We start from the raw sequence: 22,530 nt of genomic DNA, 5'->3' as shown, positions 1-22,530 counted from the left end.
TGTAATCGAGCATTCATATATTATTTTCACAAAAACAAGAAAAAATTTGGATTGATAGCAACAAGTAGTGTAATATAATTGTTCGTTACAAATGTTTCTCGACCATTCAGACAATTTCATATATATATATATATATATATATATATATATATATATATATATATATATATATATATATATATACTCGGGTTTTTTATATTCAAAAGTAATGGACTAATGAATTCAACGAGGTTGTTACATAGTGCTCAATAAAAAGAGTTGATAATACTATGGATGTGAGCATGTTTATATGTATAATACGGGATAATACTATGGATGTGAGCATGATAATACTATGGATGTGAGCATGTTTTTATGGATAATACGGGATATGAGCATGTTTATATAACAATAAACAAGTATATATATATATACATATATATATATAATAAAATGAGTACAGAAGTTCCCTTCTTAACCAAAGTATTGTACGTTTGCAACAACACGTGCCGCATACAAATTCTATACAGCAAGGATAACAGTCCCTGTCTTATGTAACTTTCGTACACCTTTGCATACACATTAAATCGTGATAATAAAATACTGCATTACATACTAGGAACAACACCATTACAATCGGAACATCGTTAGAGGAAGGGTTACCAAATCTTCCTCTAAATATTTAGTCCCACTGCCAGGCGACACGAAGACGAAGTCTACACGTTCCACAGATTCCACGTTTACACCGATCGGAACTGGCAAATATTACTATTATCTTTTCCTTAGTAGAATAAAAATTAAATAATGTCTCCCTCAGAAAAATCTGCTGCCTCTGATTGTGTGCCCGCTAATTCTCTTATTCCGGAATTTGATCATTCTAAACAAACGCTGCAGAACATTACAATATGACGTCGCTCGGACAAATATTGATTCGCACTGCATCGTTTTCAGTTAATAGACACTTAATTTCCAACATATAACAAGTGCAAGCGAATCTTTCAACACTAATAATTGTTTTGCTTCTCTGTTTTAGATAGATAGATAGATAGATAGATAGATAGATAGATGCCCGCATCCGTGTTGTATTAGCTTGCACCATGAATATGGCATCGTCAAGTATGTTTATGTAATACGTATATGCAATTACACGTATGCATACTCCACTCTTAGGGCACTCTCGTATTTGTGTATGAGCGTTCGTGTCCTTCGCGGAGACCACCCACACATCTGTTGACTGATGCTGAGACGATATATGCGATATACGTGTCCCCTATCTCGCCAATTCATACGTCAAAAACAAACATACGTATATCTAGTAGTAAATTTATATTGTACATTCTTTCTTTTTACTGTTCGTCGCCGTCAAATGTAAACAACATACTTAATGGATTTAATCAATAATGTTTGGTTATTTTCTACCTTTTACGCACCTTATTTTACACATTAACTAGTAATTTTACAGTTTAACTCCCATTTTCTCATGAGTCTTGCTCGGTAACACCCGACGAACGAGGAATATCGCCGGATTATACCGAGCCAACAACAGTTTTTTTTTTTTTTTTTTTTTTTTTTTACACAGTGATCACCACTTATCAAGGCCCGGAAGCCACTCAGGGATAAGGGTTATTGCAAGTACATCACGTTAGTGAGGAGATTTTATGAAGTGTTTAATTAGGGGGGCGGTTCATTAGGAATTTGTTAACATTAGACTTGAAGAAATCCAAGTTGTAGTCCGGAGGGAAGCAGGCAGACGGAACAGAGTTCCACAGGCGTGCAGTTCTAAGAAAGAAGCTTTGCTCATGAAATCCGCGTTTTGATTTAGGCACAGATATAGAGTGGGGGAAACTTTTCACAGTGGATTCAGCTAGACGGGTGATTTTCGTGAAAGTTTGGCGAGGGGGGACCAGGGATTGGAGTTCAGACGAGCACCTGCCATGAAAATAACGATAAAACAAGGATAGGCTCGCAACGTCTCTTCTGTGGGAGAGGGGTTGCAGGGTAGAGAACAGGGCATCCCCCACTAAACCACGAAGTCTATTTTGTACTCTGTCAAGGCATGATAGGCTGTTTTTAGCAGCTCCTGCCCAGATATGGCAACAGTATTCCATCCTTGGCCGTACTTGGCTTTTATATAGATAGAGAATTGAATCAGTAGTGAGATATCTTCTGGAGCGGTAGAAGGATCCCACCATCTTTCCTGCGACCTTGGCAACAGACTTGATGTACGTGTTCCATTTCAGATCAGGAGTAAAGGTCAAACCCAGAAGCTTGTCAAAACACGGGTCCTCACCCAGACGAGAGCCATCCATCACAATTGAGTCCAGCTGGGGATCAGAGCGTTGATGATGTAAGGATAGGAGTTTGGTTTTAGATGCATTAAAGGTAACTAGCCACATCTTCCCCCACTGAACCACGCGCTCGAGATCAGAGGAGAGAGAATCAGAGAGAACTTCGTCATTTACAGCCTTTGATGTGTTGCCGTAGATGGTCGTGTCATCAGCATAGATGTCAACGAATGATTTAAGTATGTGTTTAGGGAGGTCATTGATGTAGATCAGGAAGAGAGTTGGGCCGAGGATTGACCCCTGAGGGACTCCAGCATTTATATTGAAGGCCTCCGATTTTTGTCCATCTACCACTACTCTTATGAGCCTATTGGAGAGAAATGATTTAATGATTGAGAAAACATTTCCAGTTATACCGTAGCTGGAAATCTTGTGAAGTAGACCCTTATGCCATACTTTGTCAAAGGCGTTTGATATGTCAAGAGCAATTGCCCTAGAAAGGAAGCCTTTGTCAAGAGATTCACTAATCCTGTGGGATATAACCGTCAGCACATCTGCGGTAGATCTTGCAGAGCGGAAACCATATTGTGTGTCACTAAGAAGGTTGTTTCTGCTGAGGTGGTTGACTATTTCTCTATTTAATATTGATTCCAGTAACTTACTCATAACACAGAGAAGACTTATTGGTCTGTATTGAGAGGGAGATGACTTATCACCTGAATTCTTAAATACAGGGCAAACTGATGAGGTCTTCCAGGGAGTCGGAAAGCACTTCTCCTTAAGGCAGCGCTTAAATAGTTTCGTAAGTATGGGAGCAAGTTCTGGTTGAAGCTTTTTTAACACTATAATTGGGATGCCATCAGGGCCAGTTGCTTTACTGGAATCTAGGTTTTTTATTAGCTTGGCGACCTCATGCACGGATATTTGTATGTTACCTAGCTTGTTCTGTGTTATAGGAGGAAATATGGGGAGTTGATGGCCTTCGTCGCATAGGGTAGAATTAGCTGCAAAGTTCTTTGCAAATAGTTTGGCCTTGTCTGACGCTGACGAGATAGCCTCTGGTCCATTGATAATGGTTGGGATAGAACGTACACTTCTGTTCAGGATCCTATTTGTTATTTGCCAAAACTGGTGGGAACCAAGCCGTTGATCAGCTACCTTGGATTTAACCGACTGGGCATATAGCTCTCTTGCATTTTTTATTACTCTTTTACAGTGGTTGCTGGCAGTCCTGAAAGCAGCTTTAGTCTCAGTGCATCTATTACGTTGGTAGTTATGGAAAAAGTGATTTCTGTGCGCGATAGCAGCAGCACATTCTGGGGAGAACCATGGCTGGCTGTTAGGTTTTTGTTGGAATTTTTTTTGATGGTATGAATTGGTCTATGCCTACAATTAACCATTCGGTCAGATCTGATACTATAGAGGACACTTCCTTTTTAAACATGGAGTGCAGAGGTAAATCAGATATGAATGTACGGAAGCTATCCCAGTCAGCCATAGAGTATCGGTATACAGTACGGTGGAGGGGTACGTCTGATGGCTTCTTACATTTTGTTTTTATCTTAACTGATACGATGGAGTGGTCGGAGGATCCTAAAGGAGAATGAACGGTACATGAACATAGCTCAGGGGAAGTTGAAACAAAAAGGTCTAAGAGGCTTGCATATTGATTGGGTGTATCGGGCACACAGTTAGTAAAAAACGAGCAAACCAAAGTAAATAAAACAAACGATCTACCGTAATAAATTAATTTTCGATTTTTGAGCTATTATCCAGTCTTCAATGATGCTTTATTTGTGTTTTTTTTATTTTTTATTCTTGTTGACGATTAAATTTAATTTTATATTCTTGGCTAATTCAGAGCTGTGATTTATCATGTCGACACTTACTTTTTAGAACTGATTAAATGCTTTCAAATAAGTTAAAGCACAAAATTCATTAGGTTTCAACGTTCGATTTGTTGGTTGCTTAAACATTTATCTGTAATATATTTGTTTTTTGTTTTTTTTTGTTTTTTGCACTTATACTTTCTGTGAAGTATTTATTATTTCGATGTGCTAGAGATACGTTTAGAAAAAATGAGGGCAGTATACCTAGAAGAAAAATGATGGCCGACTTGAAAAATACTGAGTTATCTACCTCTCTTTTCGCTCAATCTAAAAAGTTAATAAATGATTTCTTTAAAATCAACAAGTACCTGCAGGTTATCGACTCAAACAAACACTAATCCGCAGTAACCAACTCTGTTGAAAATACCGGAGATTGGCTTCCACTAGATGCCACTGGCAACAATATCCGACAGTGGAAGCCAGATTATTTCATTTGAGTAACGACAGTCAGTGTTCGCTATTTTCCAGGGACTGCAGTGACTTACACCAACAACTGTAGTTAAATTTGTTTTCGAGGAAGAGTCCTTTAACGATTCTGTCTGGATCTCCTTTTCTTCTACCGGGTAACGCAGGCTAACGGGTCCTGCTAGCATATATATATATATATATATATATATATATATATATATATATATATATATATATATATATATATATATATGTATATATATATGTGTGTGTGTGTGTGTGTGTGATTCCTTCATTTAATCACATAAATTAATATACAAAGATATACTTTTATGCGTAAATGTTTGCGGTATTTACTTCAGCAGTGCTCAATACATAGGTAGAGCTAGGAAGTAAATTATGAAAATATATATATAGCAATTAAGCTACACAGAATATTTCGCGAGAGAAAATTCCCGTGAGAATTTCTCAGGCTTATGCTAAAAGTTGTGGTTATCGCGCGTTTATATATACGCAAATGCTATTGAGTTGTTTGTTAGCCAATCAGGTGTCTAGTTGCCACCGCGCTCATTCTAATCAGCCAATAGGCGAGCACTTACAGGAGAAAGCACAGTTGACCTCCGCTTCGACCCTTCTCTTTGTGTGTTTATGTGAAGAGTAGGTATCCTTTTTTTGTAGTAAGCAGGCCTAGTTTATGCATAGGTGTAGTTGGATATGTCACTTGTGTTTTTTGCGCCCTAAACACGTATCTATTCTTTTTTCTTTGTTTAGTTAACGGCTTAGGGACAATCTGAAGGTCTCTTCTAAACACTACGGTCTGTAATCTTACTCATATGAAAAACTAACCCAAGACAGATATTCCTGGTGTGTCGCGACTCACAAGGAGGCTACAATTCGTGAATCCGCACGCACTGCAGAACGCAAGAGAAAACGTAACATTAGAAAAGATAGAGCAGTCAACAATTCTGATACAGAATTAGGAATAAAAGTAGTCATGATATTATAGCATTATAGAAAAGAGAATTTAATTATCTAGCCTTTTAGGAAATTTTTAACATTTCGTATCAATTTTTGAGAACTTCTTTCAGGAAATGATAGAGATAGTTGATGAAATAATATATACAAATGATGGGCAGAAGGACATTCATCACGAAGGACATCATCGTACCTTTTATCACTCCAATCTTTGTACATCATTTCCTGAAGAAGTCACCCGAAAATAGGAGAGGAAACGTCGTAAATTTCCTAAAAGGCTACAGGTGTTTTTAAATATTCTATACAGAATTATCCCACTGATGACCAACTTGTGGGAAATACTTCACTCTCGAATAAGTCTAACAAGCCACTTTCAAACACACATAACAAGTGCATGTTCACTACCATTTTCGCAAGCGATGGACGAACATCATCCTCAATTTTTATAAAATCAGGAAAAAAAAACATAAAAAATCAGTGCTTCTGACGCACACGATCGCACTAAGAAGGAAGACAGAAAACAAAACCACGCGAAAACTCTTTGCTTGATTGCAAATCTGTCTTAAAATAAATTAATCTGCAAAAAAGAGTAGATAGTAAATTGACATTAAATGAGATCAAAAGAAAGTCAGGAAATGACGCGTAAATAAGCAACGTAGAATCAGAATACGAACGGAAACATAATGTCGGACGCAATGACAAACGCTGCATAAAATCATTTGCTATCTTTTGTTCTTAAAAGAGCGAAATGCAATAAAACTCCCATTAAGAAAAAAAGTTGTATTGTTGATTGGTCATTCAAATTTTCAAAATAAAAAGAAATACCAGAAAATGAGATAAAAATGTATCAATTTAAAAAAGAAACGAAAATCTTGAGTTTCATTAAATGAGTTGAAATGATTTCTGCAAATAGTTTTTCTTTAGTTGATGTTTTATAGTAAATTCAGTTGTTTTTTTTCGCATTTGCATATCATAGAACAACGAATATAAGAACAGTTTTAGTAGAAAACTTTGCAAAGTTGATGTTTATAAGACGTTTCGAAATCTGTTGAAAATTCTAAAGCTTTTGATCTGTTTTGAATTCGATGCTAGGTCACACGAGACACTAAAACGAAAACACGAACATTACTTTTGGAGTTTCAAAATATATAACTTTCCTTTATTAAATAGAATCAATTATAAAATGATACATGATACTAAAGACCAAAACACTGAAATAGGAGTTTGTTAGGCAGATTTCTTAACCAAAGATATATACGCATACATAATATATATAGAAAGAGGTTTGTGTTTACTATAACCTTTTTACGCATAATATTACGCAAGTATAAATCATGTAGAATATCTGCATGAATCTAATTACACGTAATAATAATCTAAAGATGATCATCCCATTAGAAAACAGAAAAAAACATATAGGGAATTAATTAAAATAAATGTTTAAAAGAATATACAATTTAGCTAGATCTTTTGCAGATGAATGCAATTCTTCGATCTACTGTGGGGGGGTCTAAAGTGTTTGCAAAATATATATACTGATAAATTTATGCTTTAATATTTTCCAATATAATAGCTATGTTACTCCTTGCTCCATATGCAAATATATATAAAGTTAATATATAAAGTAAATATATAAAGTAAATATATAAAGTAAGTTCGTAAAAATGGAAACCAATAAATATATCCTGGGAAATATATGGACTATTAACAAAATTCAGGAAGTTTTTAAGACTCATTTATTTCAAAATAAATAACATTTTTAAACATAATTTAATTTGAAACATTGTGTCATTATGATAATAGTACTATATATTGATAACATATTACAAGAAAACCACAGTTATTGCTCAAATAACAATTAAAAAACAATGTAAATTTTGAAAACAATTTAACCCTTTATGCGCTTTTCTCCATACTTTAATCCATCAGCCTCCTGTCAACAGTGGATGTTTATTTATGTACTTATTGAGGTGTGATTTCAGAAGATACCTCCTTTATGCTCGCCCAAAAGTCTTTTTTACTGCTGAATTGATGCCCGTTTTCGTAAACCTTCCTTTTCAGAGTCGACCAAAGGTTCTCTATCGGATTCAAATCAAGGCTCTGAGGTGGGCAATCCATCAGACGTTCACCAGAGTTCCCCTGGGTTGAAAGTCAAGCTTTTGTTAACCGAGAAGCATCGCTTGGGAGATTGTCTTTTTGAATGATGAGATTCTGATTGACGGCATCATTTTGTGATTTCTACCAGGGCAATGCATTCAGTTCCAAAAACTTGCAATAATTCACAGAATTTATTTTGACACCTTGACAATTTATTTTGACACCTTTAGGGACAAGAAAAGGGAAAAGAATCACACTACCAGCCCAAATAATCACTCTCCCTCCTCCGTAATGACGTCTGAATCGCAAGCGTGGCTATTGCCTTTAAGAAGCTATCCTGTAGAGGGTTTCTCTAGTCTCGTCAGTCCAGAGAACATTTTGAAAATTGGTTTTCAAATATTTAGCGGTCCATGCTAGTCGCTTCTGACAGTTAATATCACTTAAATGATGACATTTTTCGGTGTTCTCTGGTCCGCTATTTTTTCAAAATCCGATTCCGGGTCCTTGTAGAGATGCCATACACTCCTGCATGGCCGAAAATAGCTTTGCTTCTGTTGTGTCGGTTTGCTAGCACACTCCTCTCGATTTTTCTCTAATCTCCTCGGGAAGTCACCTTTGGTCTGCCACTTTTGTGCTTTTTACTTCCATCTTTGCCGTCAATGACGAAGCATTTCACAGTTCGATAATCTCGCTTCTAAATTTTGGAAATTTCTTATGTAGACTTCTTCGCATCAAGTAATTTAACAATTTCACTCTTTTCACTATCTGTCAACATCTTTCCTTTAACCATTATTGATAGATTTAGATTACCTGCATGGATTTTTGGCTCACTTGAGAAGAGAAAACTGTTTAACATTAATTAAATTCTGTTTTTATTTTCATAAAATATAGTAATGAAAATAAACAGAATAGCAAGTAGCAAATGATGAGAGGCGGAAATAAAAATATAGTAAAATTAATAATGACAATGAGAAAAAATAGGTGTGGCAACTCTTTTGTCCCCCACAGTATATATAACATAGTTGTATTTTTTATATATTTAGAAAAAAATAGTGTGTAATATAAATACCAATACACAAAAAAATCAATAAATTTAAGCATATATATATATATATGATGATTGCTGCATCTTTCCAGATGATCGCCGTCACACTGAGTTCTTCCAATCTTGCCGTCCATGCTATCTCAGATGACTCTGCACCCCTGCCGCAGATTTGCACATCCTGAAGCAGATGTGACACACAAATTGAGCAATTTCCATCGAGTTGACTTACTCTGGATGTTGAAGTGTATTCCTATGAACAATCATATGTCTTCTCAGACCAGCAGTAGACTTGCAAACTTTACTGCATGTCAAACAGATCAATTGGTCTGTACTAATAGGTGCAAAGTTGACCTGAACAGGAGTTTTGTGCGACTTAAGGTGGTTGACGTAGCCAGCTTTTGACAAAAGCACTCGTTCACAAGTGTCGCACTTCAAGCTCTGTGTATCATAGTTGAGACCATCGATAAAACCTTTGCGAAGCTTACGCTTCGGATTACTGTGGGCCTACTTTCTTTTCTCTAGAGCGTCACAACTCTCACGTACAAGCTTTCTCCACTTCGGCCTTTGCAGAATAAGTTCTTCCCATGTGTCGATGTCGATTTGTAAGACTTTCAAATTATTCTTTGTAAAGTCCCTGAACCTCTTCCTAGGTTTGTGTTGAGGGCGCTTGCCATTTTCCAACTCCCCGTAAAAAATTTGTTTTGGCAGCCTACAATCTTTCATTCGAACCAAGTGACCCACCCAACGCATGTGATATCTGATTACACAGTTCTCAACACTAGAGCAACATGCTCTCATGAGGACTTCAGTACCGGGTACTTGTGCTTGCCACTTGATGTTTAAGATACGTCTCAAGCATTTTAGGTGAAATCGTTCAAGCCACTTAATGTGCCTTTGATGCAATGTCCAGGTCTCCGATGAGTACAACAATGTGGTCAGCACACAAGCCTTGTAAACGCAGATCTTAGTCCAGTCTGTGATGCCACGATCAGACCACACTCTCTTTTCCAACCTTCCAAAAGCAACAGATGTCTTCTGAATTCGCCTGTGGATTTCAGTGTCAAGACAGCCATCCCTCGACAGAGAACTACCAAGGTACACAAATGAATCAACCACACCCAGTCTAGCACCACAGACCATGATGTTTGGCTCCACGTATGATTGGCCCGGTGCAGGAGTGAACATCACCTTTGTTTTAGAGAGACTAATCCTCAGACCAAAGGCAGTGCAGGAGTCAGCAAAGCTATCCATTATATGCTGCATATCAGTCTCAGTGTGTGACAAAAAAACAGCATCGTCTGCATACAGTAACTCCTTGACCAAGACATGATGTAGCTTGGTTCTGGCATTAAATCTTCTAAGATTAAAAATGCGACCTGTGGTTCGAAACTTTAACATGATACCCCTATCGCAATCACGAAACGCATGAGCAAGCAGAGCAGCAAAATATATAGAGAAAAGAGTAGGGGCAGGAATATCACCTTGTTTGACACCATTGTCAACAAGGATTTCATCAGACAATTTTCCGTTAAATGAGACTCGAGCTTTCATGTCCCTGTGCAGTTCCTTGAATATTCTAACAAAGGTTGGAGGACACCCTACTTTCTCCAAGATTAGCCACAGAGCATCCCTGTTAACCGTGTCAAATTCTTTGGTTAAATCAACAAACACTTGACACAGTGGCATCTGTTGTTCAATGCATTTTTCCTGGACTTGCCGGGCTGAAAAAATCATATCCATAGTTCCTCTGCCAGACCTAAAGCCACTTTGTGATTCCGGAATAGCATTAGGACAAATATCCTCCAGTAACCTGTTTAATAGAAGTCGTGCGAGAACTTTTCCAACAGCTTCCAAAAGCATAATCCCACGGTAGTGGTCACAAACATTCTTCTGTCCCTTTCCTTTAAACAGGTCACCAAGACATCATCAATCGAGTCCTGTGGAACAGGAGCACCTTGCCAGATTTCCTCAACAAAACCAAGGATAGCACTAGCAATATTCGCACCTCCAGTCCTAAGAAGCTCCACCGGAACACCATCCAAACCAGGTGCCTTTCCACTGCTGATTTGTGCGATAGCCAACTGCACCTCCACCAGATTAGGCAAACGATCCATTCTGAATATGCATCAGCATCCACTGCTGAGGGATTGTGAAACACATCAGTAAAGTGCTCCTGCCATCTCCTCAAGATATTCTCTGGATCCTTAATGACCACAGAACCATCTTTCGACATCAGGGGTGATATTGAAGAGGTAGCAGGACCAAATACTTGGCGCAGGAGTCCATAAAATTCCTTCGCATTTTTTGTGTCAAATGCCCTTTGGATCTGCTCCGTTATATCCATCCACCATTGGTTTTTCATTTTTCTTAGCTCACGTTGCAATGTGGCCTTGACCTCTTTGTATTGTCGCAATTTAGTTGTATGATCAGAATGATTTCCACGAAGTAAAGATTCATAAATTGTCTGTTTCTTCATCAGCAACTGATTAATTTCAAGATTGTTGTCGTTAAACCAGTCCTTGTTCTTATCACTCTTGAAACCAAGAATTTCAGCACCAGCAGAATAAACTTGAGTCTTAAAATTCACCAATGTGCCATCAAATGCAAGATTATCGAGCTTTTCCACCATACTCTTTTGAACTTCAGGCAGCTTTAACTTCGCGACATCAATACGGCTAGGCACCTTAACACCACTGTGACGAACCTTTTTACGGATTCGTAAATTAAACTTTCCTCTCACCAACTTGTGATCGGTGTCACATTCAGCACTGCGCATGACACCAACAGTATATGCATCTCGAAGGTCGTATTTCCGAGTTATGATGAAGTCAATTAGGTGACCATGCTTTGAACGTGGGTGTATCCAAGTAGCTTTGTGCTTCAGTTTACGTCGAAAAAAAATTGTTACAAATAGCGAGGTTAAATTCTGAACACAGCCTTAGTAGCTTAAGGCCATTAGCATTCATGGTACCGATACCATAGCGGCCAAGAGGACTCCAGGTCTCATAGTCTTTCCCAACACGGGCATTGAAATCACCAGCTCAAGGATTGGTGTGGGCGTGTGTTAAAAGCACACAAATGCTCTAGCGTCATATATAGCTTCTCCCAATCTAATCATCCCCACGTGCACGTCGTGAGCTCTGCCACGGTAACGGGGCTCTGGTGAATGGCAAGTGTTCAGCGCCAGAAAACTGAATCCTCCACTGCCTTGTGGGATAAGGTTTTTGAACCAAAGGCTAAGGGTGAGGTAACCCTGACAGAAACCTACAGAGGAGCTTAGGCCCTGTTGACTGCGGCATTCATGACCCACCAGCGTGTGGACCATGCTCTGGTGCCCAGTTACCTAAGCCCCAGTCATGGGTAAATGACATAAGCGGGGTAGAAGGAGCTCCTGTAAGCTTTGGTGGAGGCAATCCTTCTAGGAGAGGACAACTCCTACAAGAAATCTGCGGTCAAAGCAATTACTAGTCATCTTGCAATGGCTTGTCACTGGGTTATTGTTGCTGAGACTTAGAGAGTGGCACTCGTGTCTACAAGCGCTTGTCACTTTAATACAACGATGTACAGATGTTACTTGAGATCTATCTATCTTTTATCTTTTACTATCTTATCCTCATCTGTCGTTTATTTCTATTACAAGTCCTATGGCGATGGAGGAGTGGCAACGTGTACAGACTTTACCAGTTGGAGGTACACAGTCACAAATCTATACAGGGGCGACAGGTACCCTATCTTAACATCGTTATTGTGCCTTCACATTACAGAGGCCAACTCCGGTGGGGGTTCTGTGACTGAGCAGCCCTATTCAGGGAGAGCACTGCTCACCCAATGTCTTGGGAAAGTGCTAGAAAAGGTGCACTAAAAATTGTCTGTCATACTATCACTGGTTAGTTTCCTGCGGCTAACAGTGGTTCATGTAAGCAGGAAGAAAACAAAAAAATGTATCTCCAAAAAGGATATATATATATATATATATATATATATACATATATATAGATATATATATATATTTATATATATACATATATATACATATATATATATTTATATATATATACATATATATACATATATATATATTTATATATATATATACATATATATACATATATATATGCATATATATATATACATATATATTGAGTGAATGACAAAAGTCTATATTCCAAGGTTCATGATTTTGCCCATCTTATATTTTCTTCCTTTAATTCAGTTGACATTTATAAATACTGACAATATCTGTTTCGTAGCGCAAAATCAACCACTTAATTATTACATCAATCAGTGAATCTATTATGCCCTTAACTCATCAGAAGAAATAGCAACAATCAATCCGTCAAAAGGAATTGAAGTGTGGTTTGACATGATTATAATCCGAAAATTTGAAGAGAAGCTGCAAATACCTTTTTATTTTTCTATTACGCCATATTGAAATTACATATTTTGTAAACAGAAAAGTCTCTTAGGTATGAGTGCGATTAGCCTCTGGGATATCCTATCACTGTACATAGATCACACGTAACTTTCTTTCTGATATTTAATGTTTCCCCTGTTTTTCTACTCGTTAATACACACATATACATTTTCTTCTTGTCGGTTTCTGTTACTTTTATAAATTAAAATAATTCTTTCAATCCAGCCTTAGAAGAGTGATGACACAACCGGTCTTCTGCGTTTGTATTTTTCTATACTTTTAATCTGAATATCAAAACATATCTTCATCTCATGATTGCAACATATAAATTTAATACCCCACAAACAATTAGGGAATATCTTAAAACGCGGCACAATCAGAGTTTAATTAAGAAATTAAAGGTAAAATGAAATCAACGTAAGAAAATGTCATTTCTGTATGCTTTCTCAAGTAATAATATATGTTCCTTTTTTCATTTTATTTTAGATAATTAAAGACGAAAATACACACTGCTAAAAACAGCCTATCCTGCCTTGACAGAGTACAAAATAGACTTCGTGGTTTAGTGGGAGATGCCCTTTTCTCTTCCCTGCAACCTCTCTCCCACAGAAGAGACGTTGCGAGCCTATCTTTATTTTATCGTTATTTCCATGGCAGGTGCTTGTCTGAGATCCAATCTCTGCCCCCCTAGCAAATGTTTCACGATATACACCCGTCTAGCTGAAACCACTGTCAACAATTTCCCCCACTCTTTATCTGTGCCTAAATCAAAACAGAGATTCCATGAAGAAAGCTTCTTTCTTAGAGCCGCACGCCTGTGGAAATCTCTACCGCTTGCCTGTTTCCCTCCTGATTTCAACATGGATGTCTTCAAGTCCAACATAAACAAATTCCTGACGAACCGCCCCTTAAGTAATTACACTTTATCAAATCTCCAATGCTAATGAATACTGCAACACTATCCCATTGATTACTGTATACAAAATAACCCTTATCCCTGAGTGGCTTCTGGGCCTTGATAAGTGGCGACCTCCATGTAAAATTTTTTTTTTTTTAAATGTACAATCCATTTATCCATAATTTCTTGGGTGGATTATCATAAGGGATATGACAACAGCATATTCTTTTCCTTGTTTTGACTCTTAAGTATTTATCCATCGATACCTTATAAGTGTTTTATATAGAGTAATGTGGTTTTCGGTTGATGGATTGTGTCTAACTCACTCGGATTTATACTTGAGAGTAAAAACAAGGTAAAGAATATGCTGTCGTCATAGCCCTAATTATCACTAACTCTTGATATGTTGAAATATAAATACGTAGAATTATGGAGAGAAAATGTGCTCAGTCTTTCTTGCTGTGATAAAGACCTTTTACGGTAAAAGAATGGAATCGTAAAAAAGTTGTTCCTCTATTTATTAATATATTACAATATTTAATATATAGAAAATGGCATGCTCCATAAACTTAAATGTAGACACGAACGTTTTAAATCTACCTCCTCAGAAGTTGTCGCATTCTGAACTTTTAGATTATATTTAGAATTTTATTTTTCTACTATTTAATGTTAACATGGATAAGTATTTTCTGAATTTGACATTTGTAAATTTCAAGCAGCGAAACTTTCAGTTGTTGCCGAAATTAAAGCAGCGGTCATAAAAGCAAGATTAAATGACTTTGCTGATAGCTATGCGAGTAGGCCAGTATGGCATTCAGAGTTTAAATGGTGTAACTGATATTTTGCTTTCATTAAAATTCTACGACAAAATAAATCTGTTGTAATAACTAGACCAGAAAAAGGTTCGGGGGTCGTTGTATTAAATTATGACGCAGTAAAAATGGGAAATTGGGCCCTGTCGCAACTCATGAAACCAACTTCCTAAAACTATTGATTATCTGGGTTAACGAGAGTGTAATTCCTTCGAATATAGTGCAGGCTCTAATCACACGAGGTTATATGGCCTAACTCAAACTTATTAGATGAATATCTCCTCTAAGTCATATTCTTTCTAAGGGAAGTTCATCCTAACACAAGGCCGCAAAATGGATGTTTAATATTTTATCGCCAGTAGTAGAGCATTATTGTAACTACTGTCTTAAAGACCTGTTATATTTTTCGAATTTTATTCTAAATTTACTAATAAATGTATGCGCTCCTATGATAATAGTAATGTATTTACGTGCGTCCCTTATCTTAGATACAGTTGACATCTTTGCTGAGTTTTATATCATAGTAAGTTATAGCCTCCTCACATTTCTGAAAGCATATCTGTAAAATTGCTGAAATTTGCTACTAAATATGTTGAATTTAGTTTTAACGATGTAATGTATAAACAAAAAAAAATACGTGATATCTATGGGCTCAGTCTTAGAAACAAGTATGGCGGATATGTTTGTGGGTTTCTATGAGAAACAATAATTATAATATTATAAAACCTTTAGTTTACTTTCGATATGTGTACGACACATTTTGCCTTTTTAATAATGAAATGGGGAAAAATATATTTTCCCCTTATTGAATAACATGCACCCTGCATTCAAGCATATAACGTATGAAAGCGTGCGTAACTTTAATTAAGCTTTCCTTAATAATAATGGTAATAAAAATGCAATCGTGTTACTTAACATGATGATAATGTAAGCCGACGTTTACAGAATTGTATACGCGATGAGGTTCGTTTGGCACTACAAAACGAACATATAATTTGATTTGAAACCTGCCACATGCGCCCTTATGATGTGTTCAAAAGTAAAACTAGATAAAGATTTGAAACCGATCACTGATATTTAATCCAATAATGGGTGCCCGCTTGACTTGATTAGGTCAGTCATTAAAAGGAAATTAAATTAATTTCCCAAATAAAAGCTTATACAGTGGCTAAATGTATAATTGATATTAGTTTTCAGTGGTTAGGCTCTGCAAGTGCATAATTACCCAACTAAATAAGCTCAGTAGTAGAAAAATGCTCTTTTGCTTCAGCATTAATACATTTCACATTTTCAGTCATGCTCATTCGGACTGCTATCTTAATACCTTGGAGACATTCACGTTCGATTGAAGAGATCTGTTTATAAGCGGTAGAAATGTCTCTTATGTTACGAATTAAATTTTGAACCTAAACAAATATATATATATTATAATATGAAGCTGAATGTATGTGTGTGTATGTGTGTGTGTGGTCACAAATCGGCTCTTATATGGTTGACTATTTTACATTACATATAATGATAGAAGATGTATCGAGGCACCGCAATGGGTATGCTTGATCTGGCAGAACGGTGGTTCATTAAAATTCTGGGGTCTACGTTCGAGCCTGGTCCACAAAGTATGAAAATAAAACATTTAAAAATTAAAAAAAAACGTTTACAAGTGTTTTTGATATAGATGTACATACGAATACTTTGATAAGTATGTTTTAACTTAAATAGGGATGGTATAATAAAATTTGAGGTATGCGTTCGCGCCAGGCCTCCATAGAATGGAAATAGGCACAAACTTTAATAAAGACTTTTCATATCTATCTGCGTAAGTATACTTTGATAATTATGTTTCAGTTTGAAGAAATATGATATAATAAAATTATGGGGTGTTCGTTCGCACCTGACCTCCATAGAATGTAAATATGTCACAAAGTTTTACAAGGTTTTTTAATATAGAGCTACAGAATACTGTGATAAGTGTTTCAATGTGAACAGGTATGGTATAATAAATTATGTGGTTTATCTATTTTATTTTTACTTTCATCATATTTTGCTTTGGTTTTGATTTTATATGTAGGAGAGGTTTCTTAGTTCCTATATATACCGCTTCAATTTAAAAAAAAATTAACACTGATTTAATAGTGCATTATTTGTGTGTTGCTGACTAAAATTTTTCTAACTTCAACAGGAGGCAGTTATGTTTTTGTTTCTGCAAATGTTGTAATATTGGATTGGTTTCTACATTATGCAAGGTAAGGCGATGAGATAGCATAATCGTTATGTAATCGACGTAACCAATGATACTACCGTTTGTGTATTTATAGAGGAATTACATTTCGACTTATAGATGACGTTGGTTCATGCTAGTATCTTGAGGAAAGGAGAGGCATTGTTTTTTACAGCTAGGTTTGGGTTTTTTAATTTTTATAAATAACATTTTATAAATTTAAAAATATTTTTTTTATAAATATATATATAATAGATTATATACTAGCTGTATCCGGTCACGCTTTTCTGTGGCTCGGTTTGTTAATATAGAACATATTCCTCAAGAAATATTGCATTTTGTATTGTTTATTTACTTTTAATATTTTCTGCAGTGTTTTTTATCCTCAAAAAAGATTCTTTTTTTACCATAAATTGTTAGGGATAAGTTTGTTTTTTTTTTGCAGGAAAACTTGCAATTTGTGTTTTAAAAGAAAATTGGCAGTAAACGTGTCTGCCTTCTATGAACACTGTAAATAGTTGGGTGAAAGCAGAGAAAAGTTTGTTTTATTTTCAAGAGAATCTACAAATTAATTTTTTGTCAACAGATGTTAGGAAAATAAACAGAAAAATACTCCCATCATTAATTAATTAATTAATTTAATTTATTTTTGAGAATAATTAATTAATTAATTAATTAATTAATTATTCTCAAAAATGATTTAAATGTTGATTTAGTGTTTCAACATTTACACAACGCTCGGGTGAATCCGGTGGAATTAAATGTGATCGAGGAGGGGTCAAATTCTGCATGAGTACCATTCTATTTTATGTCGTTTTGTGTTCGATTTTTGAAGTGGACTATATTAATAAATGTAACCGAAATGCGAAAAGTTCAACAATAAAATAATTTTAATAAGTTCTCAGCTTCTAATAAAAATCAATACCCCTTATTGTTTCGGTTGTTCTTAAAATGGAAGGGAACTTAAATTTCGCTCCGTTTTATATAAATTTTTTAAATGGTGCTCCCCAACGAATATAATCCAAAGCATAACGGTGCTTCTACACTTTATTGCCGAAGTTCGAGGCGCCATTTTATTTCACGCACGTTCTGGTTAGACTATGGCCGAAGCATGAAATAAATGACCCAAAATTTAAACTGTAGAACGAATGCCGGTAAAACCAATAAATAAACAACCCACTTCCCCGTTAAAAAGGAAAAAAATAATCATTTAATTTTATTTGTTGTTGACCTTTAAAAGTTGCTTTGATTCCAAAAATACGTGTCCAAATATTTATTTTTAGGACAAAAAAAAAAAAAAAGAAAAAACTATTTTATGAAAATCCGATGTTGCTTTCATTACGAAATTGTTGTATTAACATTCAAATTTTGTTACGCAAATTTTTCACTAATTGTTTGTCCAATTATATTTTGATAAATTATTATACAATAAATGTATTGGTTTTGTTTCGGTTTTCAAATGGCGCTCATTTGATTGTCTGTTTTTAATAACGAAAAATGTTCCATGGAAAACTGTCACGTTCTCATTAATTAAATGGAAACATTTCCAATTAAACGGGTCTCGGAATAGACACCCCAAACGTCAGCATGTTCAGAAATGCTTTCGGAATAGACCACCCGTAACCGTGTCAGTATACCCGGAAACCTATAGAAGTTGACATGTGGAACGTGAACGATGATTTTGCTATAATGTTATAATGTACCGGCATATAATTCTATGCAGAAATTCCTAAGCTCCTTTCACACTAATTAATTTAGGTGACTGAAGTAGGAATTTGAAGAATAAGGACAAATCTTAATTTCCCCAAAGGAAGAAAGTGTTTGTACACATGATAAAAAAAAGTTATGAGAATTGTTTGCACGACGAGTTTACCAATTCAGTTAATTTTTGGAGTTTAATAAATCCAATATAAATATCGATTTCGAGATAAATATTAGTTTTCTTGGTATAATTCAAATATAATTAGTAAAGTCAACTCCTAAGATATTGAAGGAAATATTACAAAAAAATAAAGCACCTTGTTTGTGCAAAGAAAAGCGGCAGTAGTGAAATTCATTTTGTTATTAATTATATCGTAACGATGTTTACAATCGCAATGAAATCTGAAAAGTGGGAATATGAAAGAAATGAAACGAAAGCATACGAAACGCAGTAAACCAGAACTGAGGTATTTAGGGATGCATATAGAAATGAATTGTTTCCATTTTTAAATGTAGTACTTCTCTATCCGGGTCCGTGACTATTTTAAGCACTCATAAATTCATTTGTTACTAATCGAGATTGATATGTGCGTAATCGTTTTAAGTGAAAATTTGGCGTCTTACATTTTGTAATGCGCTAATCGTAAAATTAATCCTTAACTCTGTAATCGGAATAACGTAAACAGAAAAAGAACACATCGACCGAAACGAATCTAAAAGAAAAGGAAATGAGATATTGTATGTTAATGAATAAAAAATAAAAGACATCACCAACAAAAGGATAGAATCGTATCTTTTTTCTAGTGTAATAATGTTTCGAAATAAATTGTAAATAAGCAATGTATAATTAGGCGTAATGCGTTTTCCGCAAAACCCGTAATCCGTGTGCGTTCGTATTAGTCCCTCGTGAACGATGAAGCGGCGGTGTAAATGGGGAGCAGCGAAAGGAGGTATTAAATAGAGAGAAAAGATTTTATCACTCCGATTGATTCTTACAGGTTTTGGCAGTGACCTCCCGCTAGAAAAAATATAGGAATGTACGATTATCGATCAAGTGTAGAGGTAATAGACCGATAGCATACCTCAGATAATGATGCAGTTTGTGCATATAACATTTGTATAAAATGTCCCGAGTTTTAATCTTATTAAGGACAAACTCAGAGGGGAAAATAAGTTCATTATATATATATATATATATATATATATATATATATATATACATAATATATCATGAATTATTTTTAATCTCTCTATAAATATTTATGTATGTAAATGTGTGTATTTATATATATATATATATATATATATATATATATATATATATATATATATATATATATATATATATATATATATATATATATGGGAGGGGTACGTATACGTACGTATGTTTGTGTCAATTTACATTACGGTACTAAAATGAGTAACTATTTCAGAATATTAAATGGCTGCATGTGCTCAATCTATATATATATATATATATATATATATATATATATATATATATATATATATATATATAATATTTTTTTACATAAGCAGTAATATGTTGCTACACAGTCATGAGCATGTTTCGGTCAGGTGCTTACGGAAGCAAAGTTTGCAATAAACTTTGCTTCTTATAAACTGTGTAGCTTTACTAGGAAATAACTGACTGAAACATACTCATGACGGTGTAGCATCATATTACTGCTTAGATATTTTTTTAAAAGATCGTATACCACCCAGCTCTACTTCGGTATTGAGCACTCTTTTATAAACATCGTTGAACTTCATTGGTTACTAAACCTCTAGATAACAATAACCTCAATTCATATATACATATATATACTTGTATATTATCTATAATAAGACTAATCAGGTGTTGAGGAAAAAAGCGAACTATAAAATGGAGCGCTTGAATGGAAAACCAAGCGATATCGGCAGAGAAGTCTTCTCCTTTACATGTATGTGAATATGTGTGTGTGAGTGTGTGCGTGTATGTGTTTATATGTGTTTGCATGTGTATACATTCTAATTTTACATGGTTCGACCGGGAGAAGTAATACAATTTTCTAAACAAATCAGTAAAAAATAAGAGAGCTAGGATTTGCTTTGTGGTCGTACGATAGGATACATAATGATACGCCTGAAAAGTAATATGACTCTTGCGATAAGTGAAGCCATCGGGAGCAAACGTTATCGAATCACGTTCTGCGCATCTGAACCTAATAATAAAGCAGGACAAGAGAAAATGAAAAAGGAGAAACGCTTGTTGCGTAAAATGCTCACCAAAGCGACGCACTCGAAGTCGACGGACACTCGCAAACTGCGGGACCCGGTATGAGTGAGGGGAGAGGAAAACTATGAAACTAAATTTAATAAAAGTCCCAAAACATTGGATGACTACCGAAAAAGAAAAGGAACAAAAAAAAAATAGAATTGTACAGCTTGTAATGATCACATGGGCAAAATATATATTTCTCACCAAATTACACACGATTATCGCCAGATAACGGTATTGGCTGGATATACAATGTCACTTGATTTAGTTCCGCAAGTGAACAGTACATACAAACCAACAAATACTCATAATAAGTGTTCACACATCAATATATACACATTAGTAGGACCCGTTAAAATTCAGCAGAATGAGAAATATATTTAATCCATAAATATGTATTGATAAGTTTTATATTTGCCTGCATAGCAAAAAAAATCAATTTTATTTTGACAGAAAAACTTATATATAGACACACGTAATCAACCAAGAACCACATCACTCTATATAAAAGTATATAAGATATCAACGGATACACACTCAAGAGTCCAAACAATCAAAAGAATATGCTGTTGTCGTAGCCCTACTTATAACACAGAACAAATATGTTAATTAAATTTTATATGAAAACAGTACATATTTTATTTTAATAACTGACCCAATAATATTAAGTACTAATAAATACTCACAGTAATATTGTGCTATATAATTCAATACAAAAAATAACATCACATTGTAAGGGACAATCTGTATCTTACTTTTTCAGCCCAACAACTCGTCAACATATATATATATACTATTCATCCAACATATATATACTATTCATCCAACTTCCGCTCCATCATTTAGCATGCTTTGAATCGATCTGTTACGTTCACCATTTGAAAAGGGAATTTTTTCCGAAATTAATAATGGATATTGTCGCAGACATAACAAGTAAGACATTTTACCTAATACAACTGAATAAATATGTGTATATATAAACATATGTGTATCTACTTATTGATTTGTAAATCGCCACTTCTTCTCGTCTACTTTTACTAACAACGATTATATTTCTTTCCTCGCATTGTGATAGCCTTCTAAATCTTTACTACATATATATATATATATATATATATATATATATATATATATATATACTAGTCTACATGTGGTCCGTTGATCCAGTATATGTTATGGTTGTCTATGAAATAGTGAGTGTATTAATTATGACAAAAATATGTGCGCTTGTGCCTACGACAATGGTCACAACTTTCAATATAAGAAGTACATTGCTTAATATTTGAAAAGCTTATTTACGGAAAATTTACATGCGGTATTCGTTTTAAACACAACCGAAAATCTTTAAACATCGTAATTTTTATGAAAAAGGTTAAGGTGGAAACTAACAAAAAAAATTACGAAATTTTCTATGTTCATATTTGCTTATTAAAAGCTACATTCTATACCGTGTTGGTCATTGAAACTTAAAATTTATCTGACACTTCCGCCGACTGGCTTTGTAAAGAAAGTGCGACTCTTAACGGAATTACTTATCAAAAGTCCA

Source organism: Euprymna scolopes, chromosome 12 (assembly GCF_053919585.1).
Source record: "Euprymna scolopes isolate OS-2025 chromosome 12, ASM5391958v1, whole genome shotgun sequence".
Taxonomy (NCBI): domain Eukaryota; kingdom Metazoa; phylum Mollusca; class Cephalopoda; order Sepiida; family Sepiolidae; genus Euprymna; species Euprymna scolopes.
Note: the sequence above shows the minus strand (reverse complement) of the source record.